Here is a 25,957-nt window from a genome sequence, read left to right on the forward strand (position 1 = left end):
TACATTTAGGCCGGGCGTGGTGGCTCACGCCTTTAATCCCAGCACTTGTGGATGCCGAGGTGGGCGGATCACAAGGTCAAGAGATTGAGACCATCCTGGCCAACATGGTGAAACCCCATCTCTACTAAAAATACAAAAATTAGCTGAGTGTGGTGGTGCATGCCTGTAGTCCCAGCTACTCCGGAGGCTGAGACAGGAGAATCTCTTGAACCTAGGAGGTGGAAGTTGCAGTTAGTCCAGATCGCACCACTGCACTCCAGCCTGGTGACAGAGTGAGACTCCGTCTCAAAGAAAAAAAAAAGAAAACAGATTATTACATTTAAAGGAACTATAAAAGCTATTTAGTTGAATTCTCTACTACAAGCTTAAGTCTCCTCTAAGTTGTTTCCATCAAGGAACAACTACCCTATGTTTGAATAGCAGCATAGCATCATGGATGAGGGAGTCAGCTATGACATGGGATAGTCCTGGCTTTCGTTTTACCACGTGCATGAATTTGGCCAAGTTCCTTAACTTCTCTGTACTTCAGTTTTCTCATCTGTAAATTTAGGATACATAAAGCACCTAGAACAATGTCCAACACATACTGGATGCTCAATAACAGGTAGCTCTTACCATTATTACATTCTTATATTATTACATACATCTTCGGGGGAAGTTCATTTCTGTCTAGAAGGATCAGAGGTTATTTATTGTTTTGGTTTGGTTTGGTTTTTTTATGGTAATGATAGGAGTTCATTTCTGGTGATAGCAGAGTGGCTTTTATTGAACTACCATTTGCCAATAACAATTTTGAACTCTGGATCAAAAAACAGTGCAAACAATCATAAAATCAGAATTAAAACGACGTTTGAAGTCCCTGGGGAATGACTAAAAATAGGCAGAAACCAGAGGAATGGTAATCCTTGAAATATGGAAACAAACTAGGTGAGGTCCACATTTAAACAGCCTTTTCTCTGAGGACACACCTCCTTTTGCAAAATACGTAAGGGACAGAGTGCAATCAAGAAGAGGCTGAATGACTGAACTGAGGATTCAGAAGTCAGGGTGTGGGTCTGCCAGAGTAGTTAGAAATTAAGGAGGGAATGTTTCAACAAGGAGGGAGACGATGTGGGGAGCCCTAAAATCTGTGCACAAATTCTCCTAAAACTGTTGGCTGACTACCAACAACACATGCACATGATGAGACTCCAGAGAATCCAATGGAAAGTCATAGCTGAAAGGCTCAAAGAACGAAGCCTCAGAGATTTCAACAGCTGCATGGTACTGAAGAGACAAATTTTGTAATTCAAGTCCAGTCGAGGAAAAGGGACTTAATACATTATTTGTGCTTTTCATTAAAACCCTAGGAGGGAAATACCTTAAGAATAAGGATTTTAGAACCAAGGACTACAAATGAGGCCTAACAGCAAAGCAAAAATAAGCCCACCCATCAAACCTCCATAAGATAAAAGTGGTTGTCAGTAATTTAACTGTATGCTAGAACAAAACTCAACGATGTTGCCCACAATGTACAGTAAATAATTAAAAATTATATACAAAGAAGCAGGAAAATATCATCCAGAATCTAGGAAAAAAACAGTCAACACATTTCCAGAAGTTCCAGGTGTTAGAATTAGCAGATGGAGACTTTAAAATAACTATAATATACATGTAAAATAATCTATTGAAAAAGATTGCTATAATGGATAAGGAGATGGGGGATATGAGGATACATACGGAAATAGAAAAAGAACCAAATGGAGATCCTTAAACTGGAAAAATATATCTGAAATTTAAAAATTCATTGAATGGACTTAGCAAATTAGGTGCTACAGAATTTTTTTTAAAAAAACAGTACACTTCTGGACAGATCAGTAGAAATGATCTAAGCACTGAGAAAAAAAAGGATTTTCAAAAATTTCAGAGCTATGATGGCCTATTCATGTTTCAACATGTGTGAAACTGAAGTCTAAGACAGGAAGGGAAGTTAGGAACGAGTCCCAGATAGGAAGAAAATTGAAGTCATACATAGGAAGGAAAGAGTCCTTTGAAAAAAGGATGGCAAAATTTTTTCAAATTTGATTTAAAATATTAACCGCCTTTGGATTTAGGAAGTTCAATGAACTCCAAGCATGATAAATAAAAAGAAAACCACACCCAAGCAAATCATAGTCACAGTTCTGAAAATCAAAAATAGGAAAAACATATTAAAATCAACCAGAAGAAAAAAAAAAACACACACACACAAAGTCCTAAGGAAGGGGGCAATAAGAGTAAAGGCTGACTTCTCATCAGAAACATTGGAGACCAAGTGATAATGGGTTGCCTTCTTAAAAGTGCTGAAAGAAAAAAAAAGTCAGCCTATTAATCTAGATGACTTACACTAGACTTACATTTAACCATATTATTAACTATATTAAGTGTAAATGGACCAAAACTTTCACTTAAAAACAGAGATTGTTCTATTTTAAATAAAAGACACCAACAGATTGAAAATAGAGGGATGGCGAAGTGGAGACCATGTAAACACTGAACATAAGAAAGCTGGTGTCGCTGTATTGTCATTAAGGTATATTTCAAAAATGGATACTGCCAGAGGTGAAATACAACATTTTATAATGATGAAAGCATCATTTTGTTAAGATGACATAGTTCTAAATGTGTTTGCGTTTAATGATGAGACATTTTATTTTTTAAACATCTAGTACAGTAATTCCCTTTAAGCACAGAGGTGCCTTGATTAGAAAGGTATTTTGATAAGTCTGTTGGAGTAGGTGGTCTCTATGAGCCATTGATGTGGTGTAGCTTTGATGCTTCAGAGGAGCAGGTAGAATTACTTGAGACAGGAGATAGGGTCACAAATCTTCCCAGTTTTTCCAGAACTGAGATTGACTTTCAGTGCAAAATCTGGGACTATCCCCAAACTAAGACAGCTCCAGGTAAACTGGAATGGCTGCCTATCTCCTACAAAGAGAGGAATTTATTTACTTTGAAAACTGGAGAAGTAAAAGAGAAAGAGAAGAAAAGAATAGATAACCATCATATGACAGAAGGTTGTATAGTGGATTAAGTGACACCTTACAGTGATCCCTCAAACATTAAGTAAAATTACTAAACTCACAAAAATGATAGTCGTAAAATGTGTTTATACGTTTGAGAAGCTAGTGATGAGGTAGAGTGGTTGAAAAGTTGCATGCATCATGAACATGGTATTTCTGGAACAAGGATCATGAGAACATAAGTTTTGGGGAATTTGTAGGAATCATGGGAATAATTTTAGACTTTCATAGGTTAGGAAATGGGAGGTTTGAGTCAAGCTTGGGGATATTAAGGGCAAAAAGAGCTGAGATTATATCTGGATCTTACAACTGTATTAGTTAAGAATCATTTGGTTTTGGATAATAGAAATTCTACCTTTAACTGGGTCATACACTAAAGGAAATTTATGTGTTTATGTAACTGAAGATTCTGGAGGTAAGGTGAGCTTCTGGCTTGACTCAATCCAGAGGTTCATGATTCACATCTGAGCTGTCATTCATTTCTCAGCAGTTTTCTCAGCAGCCCCCTTCCTTGTGACATTTTGTCTTCAGTCTAGTTTTCCTGTTGGCAGCAACAGTGGCCATAGCGGTTCCAAGACACATTCTCACACAATACATGGGTCTTCAAACTTTTTCTATAAAGGGCAAGATAGTAAATCTAGCTTTGTGTCTCTATTGCAAATAGTCAGCTCTGCCATTACAGTGCAAAAGCAGCCATACACAACATATAAACAAAAGGCATAGATGTCTTCCAATAAAACTTTTAAAAATCAATTTGAATTTCTTATAATTTTCATGTGCCATGAAATGTTATTATTTGTATTTTTCTCCCTACCATAAAAATATGAAATTATTCTTAGTTCAGGAACTGCACAAAAATCAGGCAGTGGTCCAAATTTTACCTGGGGGCTATGATTTGCTGACCCAAGACTTCAAAGATTACCTGACTAGAGTGTTAATCAAAAAATTCGGTTCTCCATAGCATATGTTCTCTTTTGTCTTCTCCATACTCTCACTCAAGATAACCCTATCCAGTACCATTTATATGCCAAAATCCTCCAGTCTTTTATCTCCAACCCAGCGTGCTCTCCTATCTCCAGATTCCTGTAGCCACCTGCCTACTTAACATCTCCATTTAGAAGTTTAATCCAATCTTAAACTTAACATGATCAAAATCCTCTAGAGAACTTTGCTTCCTTAAAATGGGTCCAGCTCCAAGCAGCCAAGGGGCACATTGACAGTCCCATGGAATTGATCTCAATTCCACAGGATGATATTTCAACATTCTTTACATTTCTAATATGCATATAGTGTCAAAAGACAAAATTCCAACAAAGTGAGTTATAGATGGAATTTCCTTTTATTTGCAATTCATGAATCAGGGACAGCCTCCATTCTGCAGAACAGAATGAGAGCTCCTGCTGGACAATGGCACAACAGTGAGTTTTGTAAGGTAGGAACAAGGAAACGGAAGAACAGAAAAGAAAACCTGATTGGTTAATATCAGGTTGCTTTTTTGTAAGAGTTAAAACAGAGGGACTTCCTTATTACACTCACTCAGGTAAACTGGAATCTTCTGTTTTCAGGAAAAATTGTTCTGTTTTGGGATCTCTGCTTTTTTAAAGTTTTGGTTTGATGATGTGACATTCAGCATGAGAGACTCCATTATGGTTTGGTCAGGTCTGCTGAGGACTAGCGCAGGAGTATAATTTTTGTTTAACAGGTGAGGTGAAATGAAGTATGCACTTTCTGAAATGAGGAAAATTATATGAAATTCAAGGTATTACTCTTTTTTCCTCCTCTAGGGGTGATAAAACTGAGAAATAAATCAAGAGTATGACAACAGACTGAGGAATTTTTCAGCAATATCTCTCAGCTTTTGGAAATTTGGTGAGAAGAAGTAGTCATGATTCAATGTCTTGCTTGCACAGAAGCCTCCGGTTCAAACTTGGATCTTGCCCCATCTGATATATACAAATACTCTAGATATTGCTTTGAGATTTCGCTGTTGATCAACTGGCCTCCTGCAGCTTCATAGGTGTTTTAGCTCCCAGTAGGGCAGTTTAACTGCTGTCTTCTCTGTGAGTTCCAGGTCTGTATATCTCCTCAGCTTGTTCTCAATTTGTCCAGCTTACCTATTTCTTTATCAAGTTGCTTTGGCTTCCCTACTGTCTCCTGTGTTTTGAAAAGAACAAATTCTCAAGTAAATTAAAACTACATTCTGGTAAAAATGAGCATGCATGTGTATTTATCCTTCATTTATTCAATATGCATTTTTGGAGCTTTGCTCTATATTAGACATAGTTCCAGGCTCTAAAAACACAAAGATCCATGAGCTGTGGCTCATCCCTTAAGATGCTGATAGTACATTAAAGGCAACAAAATGTAAACTTACAATTCACAATACAACAATGCAGATAGATGTTAACATGAAGCCTCCGCAAAATGTTTTAGGAAGGCAGGGAAATAGCAAGGATTCACAGAGGAGATGATGCAGTAACTATATTGGGGGGGACGGGAAGAGGGTAGGAAGACAAAAACAAGAATCTCTAGTCCAAAATATTGTTAGTTGAGCCACGAGATGATTACTTCCAGGAAGAAATATTGAAAAGATGTATTGGGTAGATGAAATACCTAATGAGACCATAAATGTCGAGAATTGCCTCTTATAGCGTATGAGAAGATAATTTTTATCAGATAGTGAAATTGTTTTCAGTCTTCAGAATGAAAATGAATCCCTTGCTAATGCAGATCATGCTAATGAAGGAAGTAAAAGAGAATCTTAGAATTATACTTGGCTCATGATAGGCAGAAACCAACGTAAATAGCCTAGGAAAAAAAGGAAAGATAATAAAGTAATCAAAATAATTGCTTAATAGGGAACGTGAAAGATCTGCAATGTTAAATTCTAAATGTACGTTTTCATGAAAAATGAGGTGACCTTATGGAAAAGATTAGAAACCCACACTCATGCCAGTTAGAAGCAATGCTTTTCATTAGCGAAGCTGAGGATTAATTAAATCTAGGGAAATTCTTTGAAATCCACAAGTGTGAGTTATATTTGAATACAATACAACAGGTGTATTGGTATCATAATTAATGATTAGCATAGACTTCTTTATTAAATGTATGTGGAATAGTTCAAGTGGCAAATGTGAAATAAAGAGGACGAAAACGTGTTACTTAAAACCAAAATTGTCTTAGCATTGTCTGCTTTCAAAAGTGTGGGAGTGGGAAAGTTAGTTTATCTAGTGGGTAAACAAATAGATTGTTCCCCTTCCCCTTTGAGGTCTCCTAAAGACCCATCCTAAGCATAATGGGGGCACCATGCCCTCTCACCAACCTCTCCAGGAAGTTAGGGAGGGTGAAAGAGGGGAGTGGCTTATCCATTATTTTTCCATTATCTCTGAATGTTTTGCTTCAGCTGAGTGATTTTAGAGACTGGTAGCAGAGAAAGGAGAAAGAAGCTGAAGTTGCAAAGCCTCTACCAGTTCTTAGTGCTGCTCAAGGGTGACGTTTTGGACAAAATGGTCATTATTGACAGAGCACCTTATGTATAGGTAAGTGGAAGCTCTGAGCAAGTGGGAGGTGGTAGTCTACATTGTTTTATAGGACAAGGTAAAGGGAAATTAATTTCTTGGGGAGACTCATGGAGAAGGCCAATGGAAAAAGGAAGAGCCTGGAGGGAAAATAGATGAGAAGCAACCGAGAGGCATAAAGCCCCCTTCCTCTGCTACACGCAGATGCCTTCTGTGAGAAACAGACACACGGCTGGTCCATGTTTAGGGTGAGTCAGGGAAGAGCCTGAGTGAGGAAGGATGATCCATATGCTGAACCAATTGAGAATCATAGAGGCTCTGAGTCAAAGGTGATATAAAAATGCCAAACCACATTTCAATCCCAGAGTGTCAGAATTACACAGGGCATGCAGTAGGCAGAAAACAACCTGCAGAGTCTGGCGGGGAGGGCAGGTGACAGTGATCCTGCTGTGTGCTGGATGGAACTGCAACCAAGTCTACTCCTTAATGATGGGTTCACTCATCTAATATTGCATACTGAAATACGGCTTTTAATTTTGGCTTGGCTTTTACTTTAGTGTGACATATAGATTTTAAATATGAGTTTGGTTATGCTGCACAAGGACCATTTAGAGATGCTGTTCTCAGTCAAATTTAAAAGATGTCTATAAATTTTACAGAGCAAACACCAAAGTACCTTATCAAAACTCTCCAACTTCAAAAGATTCTATTCTGAAAATCTTTGCAGAAGACAGGAATGGAAACATATATAATTTTTTAAATGTGTTTTTTAAATGCAATGGGAAGTTATTTTCTGACAGCTAGAATGGAAATTTGCATAGTGATTTCATTTGTTTAAATATTTTATTTTTCTCACTATTCTCTTATCCCTCTAACCTGTTATTTTAATCCAACCACTACCTTTGGTTGAGCTCTGTCCAATCTCCCTTCTTTACTGTGGATATTTTCTTGCCAGGATATTTTCATTGCCCCATAATGTTTTCCAGTCACTTTCAATATATGGACAAGTCCCATTTTGGGAGTTAGATTTACTTCCAATTATTATGAGGTCTAGTCCAGTATAAATCAAAATTTCAATCTTACATCCAATTCAAAGATTTTTTTTTTTTTGCATTTGCGAGGCCCAGGAGGACACAAGCCACATGAGATAAGGGTAAAAGTCTCACATGACTTATGCCCTTAGAGCTTGCTTGTGCCCTCTGTGTGCACAGTGTGGATCCCTCCCATGGCCTCTCCCTGGTCTTCATCGCAATCCTAGGTGCCCCCCAACCAATGGTCCTGGGAGAGCCAGGGAGAATCTTTGAGTCCATCCGGAACTGGATGTGCTGGGACGTGGGCATGTGTCCTGAAAGGAACAGTGCACTTCCAGCCGACCTCCTGCAATCCCTCCTCAGCTTCTACATCCCTGCCCTGTAATACACCCATAGCCTCTTACTGTGGGATCCCCTAGCTCCAGAAGGCTGCCCTCTTGAGTGGGGTTCCTTCAAGATGCTCAGAGCTGGTGTCCCTTCTGTGGCATCCTATCCCACCAAACACTGAGTGTGCAGGTTGCTCACACCACTGCCTTCTATCCTTGCCTTGGGCAGTCTTCCACCTTCAGAATTCTGCAGGCAGGAAGCACACACTCCATGTTCACATACAGCCCCAACCTCAAGAGATAAAAAATCCTTCTTCCCAACATCTCTGCCCACACCTGATGGCCCCAGATGAAGCTGACAAGTGACTATAGTCTTTCCCCATTGCCAGCACTCTGATCTCTACCATGCTACCCTCTAGAGCCCTCAGTTTTGCAGAGAGAATACTCTTCTCCATCACCCGCAACCCATGGGGAGAAAAGAGAAGAACAAAAAGCCATAGCACTCCACTCCCAACAAATTCCCTTGTTAAATGAGCTCTCATTTGCTTGCATAGGATGTGTGGGGTGGCAGGAATGAGTGAGGTGGGAGAGCGAGTATGCCATTTTTTGGCAAGTCTTGGAAGGGGGTGATTGGAAGCTCTTTTTCTGCATTCTTTAGAGTGGGAATGGAATAGAATGTGATTAGCCACTAGTCTTATCTTTGGGGCTTAGTAAAAATTCTGAGAATACAGAAATTCCATTGCACATGTTTTTATATTCTTATACCTCATAGCCTCTAAATGTGACTCATTTTAAAGACAGTCAAAGTTAGGTATAAAACAGTTTGCAGATCATTGCACAGCCTTTAAAGTGTGAGCAGCAGAGACCAGAGGGTCTGCCTCTCATCTGTTCAACTCTGATGTACCGCTTCTGAGGACCATGAACAAGATAGATGTGGCCCCTGCCCTCTTAGAGCTTATACTTTTGGGAATGACTGCTAATAAATACACAATTACAATAAAGTATAATAATGCTTTGATAGAAGAATCACAGCACAAACTAGGAGCCCCTAACTTAGGATGAAAGATTAGTATGCATGAGGGCAGGCTTCCTAGAGGAGTCGCCTTGACTCTTGTGTCAAATACAGATCCTGGTTTGTCACCTCAGGTTCTCTCAGTCTTTACCCTGGACTGTGCTGCCAATGCCAGGGACCCACAACTCAGTGGCCCTGAGAGTGCCAGGCCCTCCCTCTTGGCCTCTGCCACTCACCTAGAGATTGCAGCTCTTTGTGGTGACCAGGAAATGCACCACTCAGATCTCAGGCTGAGGGGAATGGAAGTGACATGACTCCAGCTTCTGCATTCTGAAACCCCACTGCGTTAGTACTGATGCCTGCCTCCGCAGTCTGTGCCCAGCCAGGGACTAAGTGGTGCAGGGATAGCAAAGCAGGCCCATATCTGTGAGATGTGGGACCCTTCTGCGGGGTGATTTGGGCACTATGCTTCCCCATCAGCCTAGTGCCCCAGGGAACTTCCTTCCCTGTCTCTATCATAGTTTGACTTTCCCTGCTTTCTCAAGTTCCTTCCCCTTTCTCCCTTGCAGTTGTTTCACCAAGTAAATCTCTTAGATATTTAATCTATTATTATTTTTTTTTTTTTTTGAGATTGGGTCTTGCTCTGTCACCCAGGCTGGAGTGCAGTGGCGTGCGTGATCACGGCTCACAGCAGCCTGGAACTCCTGGGCTCAATTGATCCTCCCACCTCAGCCTCTCAAATACCTGGGACTACAGGCATGCACCACCATGCCAGGCTAATTTTTTGTATTTTTTTGTAGAGAGAGAGTTTTGCTATGTTGCCCAGGCTGGTCTCGAACACCTGGGCTCAAATCATTCTTCCCACCTTGGCTCCTAAAGTGCTGGGATTATAGGCGTGAGCCACGGTGCCAGGCCTCTAATCCAGTCTTGTTGTCTGCTTCTCAGAGGACGCGAACCAACACATTTTACCACTCACTTTGGGAACATTTGTAGGGAAAGAAAAAAATAAAAACATTTCTTCTATCCTCCTATGTTCTCCAAGGGCTCGGGCCCTGCAAATTAGACTGACAAAAGACACAATAACAAGAAAAATAACAAAGTTTATTAATGCATGTAGAGTGAATACATACAAGAGAAACACAGTGATGAGTCGCTGACAGATTGTGGAGGCCAAAACAACTCCATCTTGGATGCTAATCTGCCATGTTCACTTCTGATTTCCAGTTCCTCGAAGGCCTCTAAGATTTCTAGTGTATCTATTGTTCCTTGGGTTACTTTGCCCTTAGGTCAGACCTTAATGTTATCAGACTTCAATTGTCCCACACATCCCTTCAGATTCACCCCTTTCCTATGCTCTATAAGCCCCAGGTTTGGGAGGTGATGGCACAGGGATCCACCATCTTGTCTTGAAGCCAGTCAAGACACAGACATGGCTTCTGTTTATAAGTCCTTAATAAATGTTTCTTTCTGAGAAAATGGATAGGTCAGGCTCTTTGGGTGGCCCCTCAGCTTCCTTGGACTTTGGGGGCATGATTCTATAGGCCTGCCCCCTACAGAACAGATGTGGTTAGAATGTGGGTATATATAGCATCTTAATGAAGAACAATAAATCTGTAGAGAGGTGACAAGACAAAGGAAAAGGTTTTAGGCTTCCAAGGCTGGCAAACTATGGGAAGATAAATATAAGAGAAAACTCATGGAGCAACATTTATTTGTGTGGGGCCATCTCTCAGCACTGACTTTCCATCTTCTTCTTGGACATAAAACTTTCACGAGAGAGATTTATGGCAGCTTCTCATTTCTCAGAAATTTCTACTTTCAGCCAAATAAAGAAGCTCCAGGAAGGCTTCTTTCTGTATCTGTTGAATATCAAGTCTTCAGCTCAAAATAATCCTTATGCCAAGGTGCTAATTTTGATTCCTTACATGCTACACTGTTGTATGTAGGATCTGGTATCCTGAGAGGCTGCAGGAAGGATCAGATGGCATGACCTTGAGGAGTAAAGGATTTAACTCCACATGGATGAATTCTGTCCAGTGGGACACAAGAGACAGGAAGGATCAGGGCAAATAGATTCCTTTTCTCCATTCCTCCCATTCTGAGGCATGGTTTCTCTGTACAGTTACCCTGAGAAGTTCTGAGTACCCAACATCTGATGAGAAAACTTGTGTATCTCTTCAAGGCATGTCATGAAGCAGTGGCAAGTGTGGTAACACATTTCACATCCTTTCTCGAGTCTCTCAATTTTCTCTCACATTTGCTTGCCCTGGGATTACATACACCTGCCCTCTTCATAAAGCACCACATTGATTTCATGCCTTAGGCTCTGTTGTCTAGGAAACTTGGGCTAAAACACCAATTTTTAAACTAATACCAGATACATAAATAATAAATAACCTGGTGAAACTGGAGGAAAATATCCTAAGCCTGCAGAATAGTATATCTGGAGACCTAAAGGCAAAGTGGAGTGTGGGTTTTTATATTAGTAAGTTCAGGTTGCTATGACAAAATACCATAAACTGGGTAGCTTGTAAACAACAGAAATTGATTTCTTACAGTTCTGAAGGCTGGGAAGTCCAAGATCAAAGTGCCAGCAGATTCAGTGTCTGGTAAGAGCATGTTTCCTGGTTCATAGATGGGAACTTTTAGCAGTGTCCTCACTTGGTGGAAGGGACTACTTAGCTCTCTAGGGTCTCTTTTTTAAGGTCATTAATCCAATCACGTTGGCTCTACCCTTATGACTTAATCACTTCCCATGAGCCCCACCTCCTAGTGCCATTGCCTTGGGGGTTAGGATTTCGGCATATGAATTTTGGAAGAACATAAACACTTAGTTCATTGCACTGGAACTTCAAGAAATGGGAAGTTCACTTTGGCTAGAGAATAAACCTAGGGTGGTAGTGTAGGGGTTGTGAAAGAAGAGGGTAGAGGTGTATCTGCTCACAAAGAACTGAGTAGGCCATGAGAAGGAGGCTTGGAAGCTACAGAAGGATTTGAAGCTAAAGAGTGATAAGGTCATATTTGCATTTAAGATCACACTGGCTGCAATAGGGAGGTTGGACTGAAAGTGAGCAGGGAAGATGTAGTAATCTTTGCAGATGCACACTAAGGTTGTGGTATTGGTGTTAATTGTTATGATAGAATGGAAGTAGCCTATTATACATTAGCTATACCAATTTTAGTTAAGTAGTCTAATCATATTATTTCTTACTGCCAATTCAAGTATAATTATCCTTAAAGTTACTATGAGACTGACTCAAAATTACAACAAAGGGCTAATTTTGGTGTTAATAAATATTTAAATGGAATTTATTGGGAGTCTTTCTAACCCTATAGGGGTGTTAGGAATTATCTGAAATGTTGAAACAGGCAAAATGGATTACTGGAAATCCTTTCAGTTTAGTACTTGGCATTGTCTAACTTGCTGAGGGAAGGATGTACTAGTGACTGTTGTCCACAGAAACAGAACCAATAAGATGTGAGGGTGTATACAGTCATGCAATGCTTAGCACATCCTGAGAAATGCATCATTAGCCAGTTCCATCATGGAGGGTATGTAGACAAACCTAGATGGTATAGCCTACTACACACCTAGGCTATGTGGTATAGCCTATTACTCTGAGGCTGCAAACCTGCACAGCATGTTGCTGTACTGAATACTGTAGGCAATTGTAACACAATGGTAAGTACTTGTGTATCTAAACATATACATATACATAGAGAAAGTACAGTAAAAATCTGATATAAAAGATAAAAAATGGTATGCCTGTTACAGGGCACTGACCATGAACAGAACTTGCACGACTAGAGCTTGCTCTGGATGAGTCGCTGAGTGAGTGGGAAGTGTAATGTGAAGTCCTGGGACATTACTGTACACTTCTATAGACTTTATCAACACTGTACACTAAGGCTACACTAAGTTTATAAAAAGTATTTTTCTTCAATAATAAATTAACCTTAGCTGACTAATTTTTGTACTTTTTAGCCTTCTTTTTTTTTTTAACTTTTTGGCTCTTTTGTAATAACACATAGCTTAAAACACAGATACATTATACAGCTGTGCAAAAAATATTTTCTTTCCTTGTATCCTTATCCCGTAAGCTTTTATTTTTAATTTTTTCTTTTACTTTTTCAACTCTTTTGTTTAAAACTAAGACATAAACATATACATTATTCTAGGCCTACACAGGGTCAGGATCATCCATATCACTGTCTTCCAACGCCTCCTCTTGTTCGCCTGAAAGATCATCGGGGCAATAACATGTGTTGAGCTGTTATCTCCTATGATAATAACACTTTCTTCTGGAATACCTCCTGAAGTGCCTGCCAGAGGCTGTTTTACAGTTAACTTTTCTTTTTTAGTAGAAGGAGTACACTCTAAAGTAACAATAAAAAATATACCATAGTAAATACATAAACTAGTAACATATTATCATTAGCAAGTATTATGCACTGTATAACATTGCATGTGCTTTTATACAACTGGCAGTGCAGTAGATTTGTTTACACCAGCATCACCACATCACCACAAACATGTGAGTAATGTGTTGCCCTATGATGTTACAATGGCTACAGTATCACTAACGGATAGGAATTGTTTAGCTCCCTTATAATCTTATGGAAACATCATTGTGTATGCAGTTCATCATTGACCAAAATGTTGTTATATCGTTCATAACTGTGTGGGTGCATGTGTGTAGGTATATATATATAATATATATTTTATATATATATGTATAATATATATTATATATATGTATAATATATATTATATATATGTATAATATATATTTTATATGTATATATATATATATATATATATATACACACACACACACAAACACACATATGAGAGGCTGAGAGAGAGAAAATTAGCTCATGCAATTGTGAGGACCGATGAACCTGAAATCTACAGAGCAGGTTGGCAGTCCGGAGACCCAGGGAAGAGTTCACACTGCAGCTCAAACCCAAAGGCAATCCGGAGGCAGAATTCCCTCTTCCCTGGGCAATCTCAGTCTTTTCTATGATGGCCTTCAACCAATTAGATGAGATCCACTCATGTAGAAAAATATACTTCACTGAAAGACTTTTGATTTAATTGTTAATTTCATCTAAAAATACCTTCACAGCAACATCTACACTAATGTTTGACCAAATATCTTTGTACCAGAGCCTGGCCAAGTTGACATATAAAGTTAACCATTACAAGGGGACTACCTGATTCCCAAACTTTGGTTTGACATTTTATTTGCTATTGATTAGGAAATCTTACATCTCTTTAAGGACAGAGGTAAGCTTGTAAAAAAAACTGATGACAATTCAAGTGATTCTTTTTCAATAATAATATAAACAAATTTTGTCCCAAAGAGATGCAAGTGATGTGAATATAACCCAAAGATTTTCATTGGCCGGGCGCGGTGGCTCACGCCTGTAATCCCAGCACTTTGGGAGGCCGAGGTGGGCAGATCACAAGGTCAGGACATCGAGACCATCCTGGCTAACACAGTGAAACCCTGTCTCTACTAAAAATACAAAAAATTAGCTGGGCGTGGTGGCGGGCGCCTGTAGTCCCAGCTACTCGGAGAGGCTGAGGCAGGAGAATGGCGTGAACCCCGGGTGGCAGAGCCTGCAGTGAGCCGAGATCGCGCCACTGCACTCTAGCCTGGGCGACAGCGAGACTCTGTCTCAAAAAAAAAAAAAGCGATTATCATTTATTGTAGGTTTTGTGTCTAACCTACTATCATTATTCTAACACTTAAAAAAATGCTGTTTCAATAAACCTTACCATTTACAAGTTCACTGATTAATGAGCTGAATAAAACTTTTAACCCATATTTATTTTATGTTTTAAAAAGTATCATGTTTTTAGCTTTTGAAAATTATACTTTGACAGGGAATAAACACACAGTATGCAATATAGACTAGAAAGAGCATAATTATTCAATTTGTAGTTTTATTATATGATTTAATCCTGCATGTCAAGAGACTGTTACCATCTGACTTTCTTCATTGGTCTCTAATTGATATGGCTGTTGGAGTTAAGACATACAACAAGCTCTCCAAATATTCTTTCTCCCCCATTCACTCTATTCGCTCCTCTGGGGACTCTTATTACATGTGTTTTGGATCTTCTCATTGTATTCTCTCTGTTTCTTAATTTTTTTTTTGTTTTTAGACAGAGTTTTACTCTGTCGCCCAGGCTAGAGTGCAGTGGGCTCAATCTCGGCTCACTGCAACCTCTGAGTCCCAGGGTAAAGTAATCCTCCTGCCTCAGCCTCCTGAGTAGCTGGGATTACAGGTGTGCGCCACCACGCCTGGATAATTTTAGTATTTATAGTGGAGTCAGGGTTTCACCATGTTGGCAGGGCTGGTCTCCAACTCCTGACCTCAGGTGATCCACCTGCCTCAGCCTCTCAAAGTGCTGGGATTACAGGCATGAGCCACCCCACCGGCCCTCTGTTTCTTAATCTTTCTTTTATTATCCATCCCTTTTTTCCCCTGTCAGGCTGCATTCTGGATAGTGACTTCTAACTTATCTTTCAGTCTGATGATTTTCCTTTTTATTCTATCAAACCTGCTATTTAATCTATTCATAGAATGTTTTGTTTCAAAGGCTTCACTTTTTATTTCTGGAATTTGTATTTCCTTCTCCACTAAATCTGCCCATTTTTTTCTCACTGTGTCTTGTTTGGTGATTTGGATTATTTATTTTATGCTGCCAATCATTTAAAACACACTAATTTTCTTTCCCTGTCATATTTTTCTATAATAATGATACTTTTGGGATAATGATCTTGCTGTTTATTATGTCTGCTCAATCTGGTTTATGCTGAATTATTCTTCTCCTCCTCTTCTCCCTCCTCCTCCTCTTCCTTCTTCTTTTTCTTCCTTCCTTCCTCCTCCTCCTTCTCCCCTCCTTCCGTCTTTCCTTCCTCCCTCTCTCTTTTCTCTCTCTTATTCCTTCCTCCTTCTTTCTTTCGTTCATTCATTCTTTCTCTTTCTTTCTTTCTTTTTCTTTCTTCTTTCTCCTTTCTTTCTCTCTTCTTCTATATTTTTCTTCTTTCTTTCTTTCTTTTCTTTCTTTTTCTTTCTATGGAGGATCAAGTCTATCTATATTAGTTTCCCATTGCTGCGGTCATAAATTAGCATGAACTATTTGGCTTCAAACACCACAAATTTGTTATCTAATGGTTCTATAGATCACAGATCCAAAATGTGCCTAATTGGGCTAAAACCAGATATTGACAGGGCTGGTTCCTTCTGGATGCTCTAGGGGAGAATACATTTCCTTATGTTTTCCAGCCTCTAGCTCTCATTCCCTAGATGGTGACTTCATTGTCTTCAAAGCCAACACTGATGGTTTACATCAGAGTGACATCCCATGACTCTGACCTCTTTGGTCTTTCCCTGTCACTTTTGAGTACCCTCGTGATGACATTGGGACCACCAGAATAACCCAGGATAATCTCATTATTATCTAATCAACTGATTAGCAACCTTCATTCCATCTGTAATCTTAATTCCTTTTTGCCACATGTGATACCATATTCACAGGTCCTAGGGATTGAGATTTGGATGTCTTTGGGGAGCCATTATTCTACCTATCTTACAGCCTCTTGAGGATCTCAGCTTTATGCAAAAACCTCAATTCTAACTTGCAACCTCTGTTGTACCAGGGCTCAAGGTACTAAAACCTAGGCCCTTAGGTTAACAAAACCAAAATCTTCATCCAGTGAAACTGCAGTACTAGTTCATAAGGTCACCACCTTGGATTTTATTTCTTCCTTTCTTTCATTGGGGATTTCTTTTTCTTTCTTACGAGCTCAGCTATAAGTTAAAGGAATATTTGTTATATTTCTCCAGTATTTCTAGGGGTTCGTAGTGTGCAAATTTGGGAATTAACCAGCCAACAATGTGGCCAGAAAATACATCTCCGGTATGATCCCATTGGATCAACCAGGGCGCAAACAAGAGGCATATAAAGTGTGTATCCAAATGCTGAAAAGTTACAAAGGAAGCTCTAATGATTTTTAACCAAAATGTATTCAGTCCTCCTAACTTAACAAATGCACTTCATAATGACCTGGAAGGCCAGATTATAATGTCAGATTCTCACATTCCTTGGTGTTCTGCAGAGGGCTAGGCTACATGAGGAGAGATGGCGCCCAGCTGTGGCCTGTTTTCTTTCTCTTTTTACCACTGGCTCCTTCCAGCACTGTGAGGCCTACACATGCATGTGGACCTCCCACCATTCTCCCAATGTCAAACTCTGTCCAAACCCTTGGCAAACAGCCACACTTGGCTACTCCTCAGGCCTCAGAGCTGTGTGTACAAATAGCAAGTCTGGCTTCTGCAGGGAAAATCTAAGAATCCTGTGGCAGTCTGGGCAGGGAATTCCAGGAATTTAGGTACCTGAGTTTAAAAAAGGCAGAGTGTGGGCTCCAGGCAGGCCAGTCCCCTTAGACCTATGGACCTGGTTCTGTGGGAAGGACAGCAGTGGCCAGCCTTCTAAAGCACTGTGCCTTGGGCCAGACACTGTCTTATCTGGCTCTCAGGGTGGCCCCACAACCAACTGCCAAAATATTTCCGCTTCTGCTACCTGTGCTATAAGTTGGAACTTCCCCAAGTTATTTTTTACTTGAGCTATTGCTATAGCTTCCTAATTGATATCCTGGCCACCAGTGTCACTGCTGGTCATTAGAAACTGGTTCCAAATCCTAGTCTGACTACTTATTAGCAGTATAACTTTGAGCAAGTGACTTAACTTTTTGGAACCTTCATTTGCTCAGCAAAATTGCTGTGAAGTTTCAAACTCACAGAAACTATGAGAGATAAATGTTTATGGTTGTTTTGAGCCATTATGGTTTGGAGTAACTTGTTATACATAAATGAATAACTAATATATTATCACCCCACCCCACTTTTGAAATCACGGTATAATATACATTATTCCAGAGGGACTTTCTAAAACCTAATAGAATAGAAAACAATAGTAAAGGTCATTAACTAGAAATATTTTAAAGCATTCTACTTGTTCTATTGGTTCCTTAATAGTACAAGCACCAATTATTTTAAGACAATGACTGAAAAAACCTTACAGGCTAACTAAAGTGGACACATGTCATGTCAGGTCCCTCTCTCATGGCATACGTGCAGATTCTACATGGAGGGGGAGGCTGTGCTGTGTCCTCCACTCCAGCACTAACCCCTTCTAACCCTACAGCAACGTGGTTCCAACAATCCTTAAAGTCTATCGCTAAGTCATAGAGACCTTACTCTTCTTGATATTTATTTGGTAACGTTGAGGAATAGGCTGGTTTTGTTGGTCAAACATTATATTTAATACTTAACCAGCATTACTGGCTGGGCGCAGTGGCTCATGCCTGTAACCCCAGAACTTTGGGAGGCCGAGGTGGGCAGATCACGAGGTCAGGAGTTCAAGACCAGCCTGTCCAACATGGTGAAACCCCGTCTCTACTAAAAATACAAAAATCAGCCTGCTACTCTGGAGGCTGAGGCAGGAGAATTGCTTGAACCTGGAGGCAGACGTTGCAGCGAGCCGAGATTGCAATGCTGCACTCCAGCCTGGGTGACAGAGCAAGACTCCATCTCAAAAAATAATAATAAAAACAAAAATAAATAATAAAATAAAAATGAAAATATTTAACCAGGATTATGAAATTCAAACTGCCTATTGAACCTGGCCAACAACTAAGATAGACATGAACATAATTGTTGTTACAATGTAGAGAATACTAATTTACTATATTTCTATTCTGAGTCACTAAACTCTGTTTCTAATTTCTTTAGTTTTGTCATTTATATCAGCAGGCCCCAACGTTTTTGGCACCAGGGACCAGTTTCGTGGAAGACTATTTTTCCACGGACCAGGATGGGGATGGTTTCAGAATGAAACTGCTCCACCTCAGATCATCAGGCATTAGATTCTCATAAGGAGTGTGCAACCTAGATTCCTCGCATGCACAGTTCACAATAGGGTTCACGCTCCTCTGAGAATCTAATGCCATGGATCTGACAGGAAATGGAGCTCAGGTGGAAATGCTTGCTCCTCTTCCACTCACCTCCTACTGTGCAGCCTGGTTCCTAACAGGCCATGGACCAATACCAGTCCACAGCCTGGGGGTTGGGAACCCCTCATGTATATGTTTTTTTGCTCACTCATTCAGCGTATATTTATGAAGTATTTTCTATGTGCTAGTTCCAATAGACAGAACAAACTAAATAAGACATTTGCCCTGGAGTCTAATGAAAAAGAGAGAATTTATAGTCTAAATTGAGATAAGTCTAGGCACAGTGGCTCATGACTGTAATCCCAGCACTTTGGGAAGCTGAGGCAGGAGGATTGCTTGAGTCCAGGAGTTTGAGACAAGCCTGGGCAACATAGCGAGACCTTGTTCCATTAAAACTAAAAAATATATAATAAAACAAAAAGCTGCTTTTAGAAATATAAACCCTTTGCATGAAGGGGAAGCATGTATATGTGCATGTGTGTATATACACACATAGGTCTATTCATCCTCCAGGTGAAGAGGGAGTGCTGTAGTTTTTAAAAAGTACTGAAGTAGAACATGTGCAGAGAATTGCACAAATCCTAAGTGCATGGCTCAATGAATTTATTAGAATTGAAATCACTTAATAACCAGCACCCAGATAAAAAAACAGAATTTTACTAGCACTCAAGAATCCCTTTTCTTGTCTACACTTTGGCAGAGGGGAGGAAATATATCAAACAATTTTTTCTCTTTCAACAGTCTGCTTAACACATACCTTCCTGCATCATGAGTCACTCAGACCATTATTAGTCAGCCTTCAAAAATAGTTTCTCTGAGACAATTCTCTCCCTCCTCACAAGCTAAACAGTGATTAATGTCCAGGTGAATCAGAGTGAAAATTTCCAGCTGTCAAATTAACAGCCAGAAAACATTTTTTTTCTTCACAAAAGATGTGTCTAGACTCGTGAAAATTAGAAAGAAAAAATACTCATTAGTTCATCACGTAAAGGGTTATTCCCTCTAACATAATTCCTAGGCTTTCTCCAGTTTAAAATGAGTTTGGCTGTTCTTATTTAAAGTCAAGTCATACACAGAAAGCAAACCTAATGCAGTCTTTATTACAGGAGTAGACAGGAAGGACACACCACGCCAATTATATACTACGGCCCCATAATGTTGCATCAAAGCTGTGGCATGTTATTAGAGACCAAGTGATGTATGGCATCTTTTATTTTGTGTTTAGAAAGCATAGGACAGCTATCTGACCCAAGGGTGAACCAATGTGGATACCGACAGGCAAAGCATCCATTGAGGTATAGGAATCCAGAAGAATGGTGTTTAAATCTCCTTGAGATGCTAAAGATACTTTTGCGCTAGGTCCTCCTTTAATCTTTCTGAGAAAATCCTCGTCACAGTTTAAACAGAATGAGTAAAAGTAAGAGTGGGTCTTCAGTGGGCAAAGAACTCAGATGGGACCCCCACCGATCATCTATTTGATGCTGTTTTTCCGTAGAATTAGAAATGGTGAAGAAAGCTTGAATCACAGCATTTGTGTTGCCAATTTCAATAAAGTCTCCATTGTTTCACAACTTTCTCTGAAAAATCTGAAACCTATTTCCACATAAGCATAACTAGGAGCTTTTTTAGCTAAAAACCACGGGTTGTTTTCTTTTCTCTAACTATGGCATCTCCCACACCACTTGGGACAGTGTAATTGATTAATAAATATTTCATAATTCAATGAATGACTGTGTGGAACTTTCTCCTAAAAATGATGAGGAGCCATTGAAGCATGTTCATGAGAGGACTGACATGACCAGATTTCCTCTATAGGCAACTCCTTCTGGCAATAGTATGGAGCATATGTTAGAGAGACAGACCAGAAGGTATTACTGCGAGGCAATAGTCCTACTCCAGGTTAGAATAAGTGATAGTCTGAACCAAGGTTGAGCGGGTTAAGATGAAAAGTAGAAACTGACTTGAAGGATACTTAAAAAGTAAAATCTATGTGATCTAGTCATTGATGGAATGTGGGGGGAGAGAGAAAATACTAGACGAGGACTCTAAAAATGATTCTTGGGATTCTGGTATGGTCTTTTGAATGAATGATGGGACAGATGGTTGAGGTAAAAAATACAGTAGTGGGAGGAACAGATTAGGTATCAAATACAGTGAGTTTACAGTAGCTTCTTTAGGTTTGAGGTGACTGTGGGGTGTCTGATTTAGAATCAATAGAGTGGAAACAGTTATTAAAGCCATGGGTTTTGATGGTTTTTTTTTTTTTTTTGCAGAAAAAAAAGGCATAGCATGAAAATCCAGAAGGCTGAGGGCAGAACCACAGGGAATACAGACATTTAGAGATTAAGCAGAGGACAAAAATGCTGACACAAGGAGCAGGATTGCCCACAAATGACCCTGGGTATTTATTCTAGGATAACTGGATACCAAGCTAGCTGGGATCAGGGACCCATGTACCCCATCTCCCAGAAGAGGAACTGAACCTAAGCTTTTCTCTGCTTGGCAGGGGAAGCTGCAGCATTCATAGACCCTAAGCTCTCTAGATATTGAGCTGCTGGTGTACCCCTAAACTAACTAGACATATGTATTAAGATGTATGCATTTCCTACAAGCCACACATAAGAAAGGCAGAATTTCTTCTCCCTTATGATAATTTAACTTTGTTTTTGGTATCTGATAAGATTATCAACTGACTCATTTTTTAAAAGAACAAAGTAAAGGAATTTTTTTAAATAATAAAAGAATAAAATAAAAACAGGAGACTTGCAAAGGTATTCACTTTGGGAGGCTGTACATCTATCCTAGCAGGGATGTTACTGAACAAGACATTTTGGAAGATTCTCTTTTGAATTTCCCTCAGCTTGAAAGGGTAAAAATTCATATTTTTAAGGACAAATTTAAGTTTTGGAAACAATCCAAGTTGTTGTTTGTAGTAAAGTTTGGTGGAAAAAGTAAATGACAATAAGGAAACACAATCATGTCATGCTATAATGAAATGGATTGTTTTGCCTCTTTAGGAGCCTAATGATCTGCTCCATTTTCCTGCCTTTCTCTGGTTCCCTCCCTTTCTTTCCAGGAGCTCTTGCATAGTCCAGCCAGACTAATCTTCATGAAGCATAATTACAATCATGTCACTATCTTTTTCAAAACTTGTCAGTGACTTCTGGGTACTCACATAAAAATGTCTAAACCCTTTGATCTGGAAGTCTAGGTTCTTTCCAGTCTTACTGAAACTTGTTACTTGTTCTCCCTTTCAGCCCAATAAACTGAACTCTTGAATGTTTTCTGCTCATTCTCTATGGTTTTTGATAGGGTTTGGCTGTGTCCCCACACAAATCTCAACTTGAATTACAACTCTCAGAATTCCCACGTGTTGTGGGAGGGACCCAGTGGGGAGGTAATTGAGTCATGAGGGCCGGTCTTTCCCGTGCTATTCTCGTGATAGTGAACAGGTCTCACAAGATCTGATGGGTTTATCAGGGGTTTCTGCTTTTGCATCTTTCTCATTTTCTCTTGCTCCTGCCATGTAAGAAGTGCCTTTCTCCTCCTGCCATGATTCTGAGGCCTCCCCAGCCATGTAGAACTGTAAGTCCAATTAAACCTCTTTTTCTTCCCAGTCTCGGGTATCTCTTTATAAGCAGTGTGAAAACAGACTAATACAATAAATTGGCACCAGTAAAGTGGGGTGTTGCTGAAAAGATACTAAAAAATGTGGAAGCTACTTTGGAACTGGGTAACAGGCAGAGGTTGGAACAGTTTGGAGGGCTCAGAAAAAGACAGGAAAAAGTGCAAAAGTTTGGAACTCCCTAGAGACTTGTTGAATGGCTTTGCCTAAAATGCTGATAGCAATATGGACAATAAAGTCTAGGCTCAGGTAGTCTCAGATGGAGATGAGGAACTTTTTGGGAACTGGAGTAAAGGTAACTCTTGCTATGTTTTAGCATAGAGACTGGCAGCATTTTGCCCCTGCCCTCCCTAGAAATCTGTGGAACTTTGAACTTGAGAAAGATGATTTAGAGTATCTGGTGGAAGAAATTTCTAAGCAGCAAAGCATTCAAGAAGTGACTTGGGCTCTTTTAAAGGCATTCAGTTTTATAAAGGAAGCAGAGCATTAAAGTTTGGAAAATTTTCAGGCTGACTATGCAATAGAAAGGGAAAACCCATTTTCTGGGGAGAAATTCAAGCCAGCTGCAGAAATTTGCATGAGTAGCAAGGACCCTTATGTTAATCTCCAAGATCTTTGGGAAGATGTCTTCAGGCCACGTCAGAAACCTTCATAGCAGGGCCTACCATCACAGGCCCGGAGGCCCAGGAGGAAAAAGTGGTTTCATAGGCTGGGCCCAGGGTCTCTGTGCTGTATGCAGCTTAGGGACATGGTGCCCTGTGTCCCAGCCATTCCAGCCATGGCTGAAAGGGGCCAACATACAGCTCGGGCTGTGGCTTCAGAGGGTGAAAGCCCCAAGCCTTGGCAGCTTTCATGTGGTGTTGAGCCTGTGGGTGCACAGAAGTCAAGAATTGAGGTTTGGGAACCACCACCTAGATTTCAAAAGATGCATGGAAACACCTTGATGCCCAGGCAAAAGTTTGCTGCAAGGGTGGGGCCCTCATGGAGAACCTCTGCCAGGACAGTGTGTAAGGGAAATGTGGAGTTGGAGCCCCCATGCAGAGTCCCTAGTGGGGCACTGCTTAGTGGAGCTGTGAGAAGAGGGCCATCATCCTCCAGACCTCAGAATGGTAGATCCACTGACAGCTTGCACTGTGCACCTGGAAAAGTCATAGACACTCAATGCCAGCCTGTGAAAGCAACTGGGAGGGAGGCTGTACCCTGCAAAGCCACAGGGGTGGAGCTGCCCAAGACACCAGGAGCCCACCTCTTGCATTAGTATGACCTGGATGTGAGACCTGGAGTCAAAGGAGATCATTTTGGAGCTTTAAAATTTGACTGCCCTGCTGGATTTCGGATTTACATGGGCCCTGTAACCCCTTTGTTTTGGCCAATTTGTCCTATTTGGAATGGCTGTATTTACCCAATACCAGGACCCCTGTTGTATCTAGGAAGTAACTAGCTTGCTTTTGATTTTACAGGCTCATAGGCAGAAGGTACTTGCCTTGTCTCAGATGAAACTTTGGACCATGGACTTTTGGGTTAATGCTGAATTAAGACTTTGGGGGACTGTTGGGAAGGCATGATTGGTTTTGAAATGTGAGGACATGAGATCTGGAGGGGCCAGGGTGGAATGATATGGTTTGGCTGTGTCCCCACCTGAATCTTAACTTGAATTGTATCTCCCAGAATTCCCACATGTTGTGGGAGGGACCCAGGGGGAGGTAATTGAATCATAGGGGCCGGTCTTCCTTGAGCTATTCTCATGATACTGAATAAGTCTCACAAGATCTGATGGGTTTATCAGGGGTTTCCACTTTTGCTTCTTTCTTATTGTCTCTTGCCACTGCCATGTAAGAAGTGCCTTTCTCCTCCTGCCATGATTCTGAGGTCTCCCCAGCCATGCAAAACTGTAAGTCCAATTAAACCTCTTTTTTGTTCCCATTTTCAGGTATGTCTTTATCAGCAATGTGAAAACGGACTAATACAGTTTTTTATTTTTTTGTTTTCTCTCCATGTCCAATTTCTACCTTTCTTTTAAGACACTGAGTGAATGTCCTCAAGCCCATATGTTAGCCTTCCCTGATTGCTGCAATCCTGTCCAATATCTTTGGCTTCTTCTACCCAAGATAAACCCATCACCTTCCTGCCATGGGAATGCCCAAACTGCTCATTTCGATTATGTAGGGTTTTGTGGGAATACGGTGTTAGTATTACTGCCATGTTTTAGTTATTAATAGCAATGATATATTTAATATAATACAAGGAATTTTTAAAAGTGGACAATAATAAGACACCTAACACAGGTTACATTGATTATAGTGTAGTCAAAAGAGCACACAATCTTTAGAATTTGACAAACTGTATTTGAATCCTAGCTCTACTGTTTGTTAGCTGGTCTCTTTAGGCAGCTTATTTAATATCTCTAAGAACCTACTCTTTCATCTGCAAAGTGAAAAATAATGACATCAGTTTCATAACTTTATTCTGAGGATCAGAAGAAAGTCATGGAAAAGACTTTCTAATGATCTTAGAGAGCGGAAGCCCTCTATAAACGTGACAAGACCTGGAAGCCATAAAATATTGCTATTTTGACTGCATAAAATGTAAACATTTTTGCATGACAAAATAATGCCATAACCAAAGCCATAAGAGGGTAAACTGAAAAAATTTTTGTAGCATTTATGACACATAAATTATTTTCATTCTCCCATATATCAATGAAGAAAAAGATCAATTTATTGAAAAAATGGACAGAAGACATAAAATATTCCAAAAAAATGAAATACAAATAGCTTGTAAACATATAAAAAGATGCTCAACCTCCGGCCGGGCGCAGTGGCTCATGCCTGTAATCCTAGCACTTTTGGAGGCTGAGGCGGGCTGATCACGAGGTCAGGAGATCGAGACCATCCTGGCTAATATGGTGAAACCCCATCTATACTAAAAGTGCAAAAAAATTAGCTGGGCATGGTGGCGGGCGCCTGTAGTCCCAGCTACCCGGGAGGCTGAGCCTGAGGCAGGAGAATGGCGTGAACCTGGGAGGCAGAGCTCGCAGTCAGCCAAGATAATGTCACTGCACTCCTTCTCACAAAAAAAAAAAAAAAAAAGCTCAACCTCACTTGCAACATAACATAAATGCAAAGTAAACCTCAATAATAGACTATTTTCACCTAACTGGTAAATGATAGGGGAAGTAAGCATATTATTAAGGGAAGTGTAAATTGGTACAACTTTTTCTGAAAAGCAATTTGGCAGCAGCAATTTTTTAAATAAAAATTTAACCATATACTACTCCTCTGAGCAATTTCCCATCTGGGAATGTATACACCTATGCTCTCCAGTATAGTAGCCAGTGACCACATATGGTTACTGATCACTTGAAATGTGGCAT

General features: G+C 40.1%; 1 protein-coding gene across 1 annotated transcript in view; it reads left to right on the plus strand.

Moving 5' to 3' along the window:
• CFAP54 (cilia and flagella associated protein 54) overlaps nt 1-5,254 on the plus strand; it is a 378,083-nt gene extending 372,829 nt beyond the window's left edge. The window contains exon 63 of the mRNA XM_058425781.1: nt 4,826-5,254. The gene's annotated coding sequence lies outside the window, so the exon portion shown is untranslated. The remainder of the gene's footprint in view (nt 1-4,825) is intronic.
• Nucleotides 5,255-25,957: the final 20,703 nt, after the last annotated feature.

This window comes from Hylobates moloch, unplaced genomic scaffold (genome assembly GCF_009828535.3).
Source record: "Hylobates moloch isolate HMO894 unplaced genomic scaffold, HMol_V3 SCAFFOLD_12, whole genome shotgun sequence".
NCBI lineage: Eukaryota > Metazoa > Chordata > Mammalia > Primates > Hylobatidae > Hylobates > Hylobates moloch.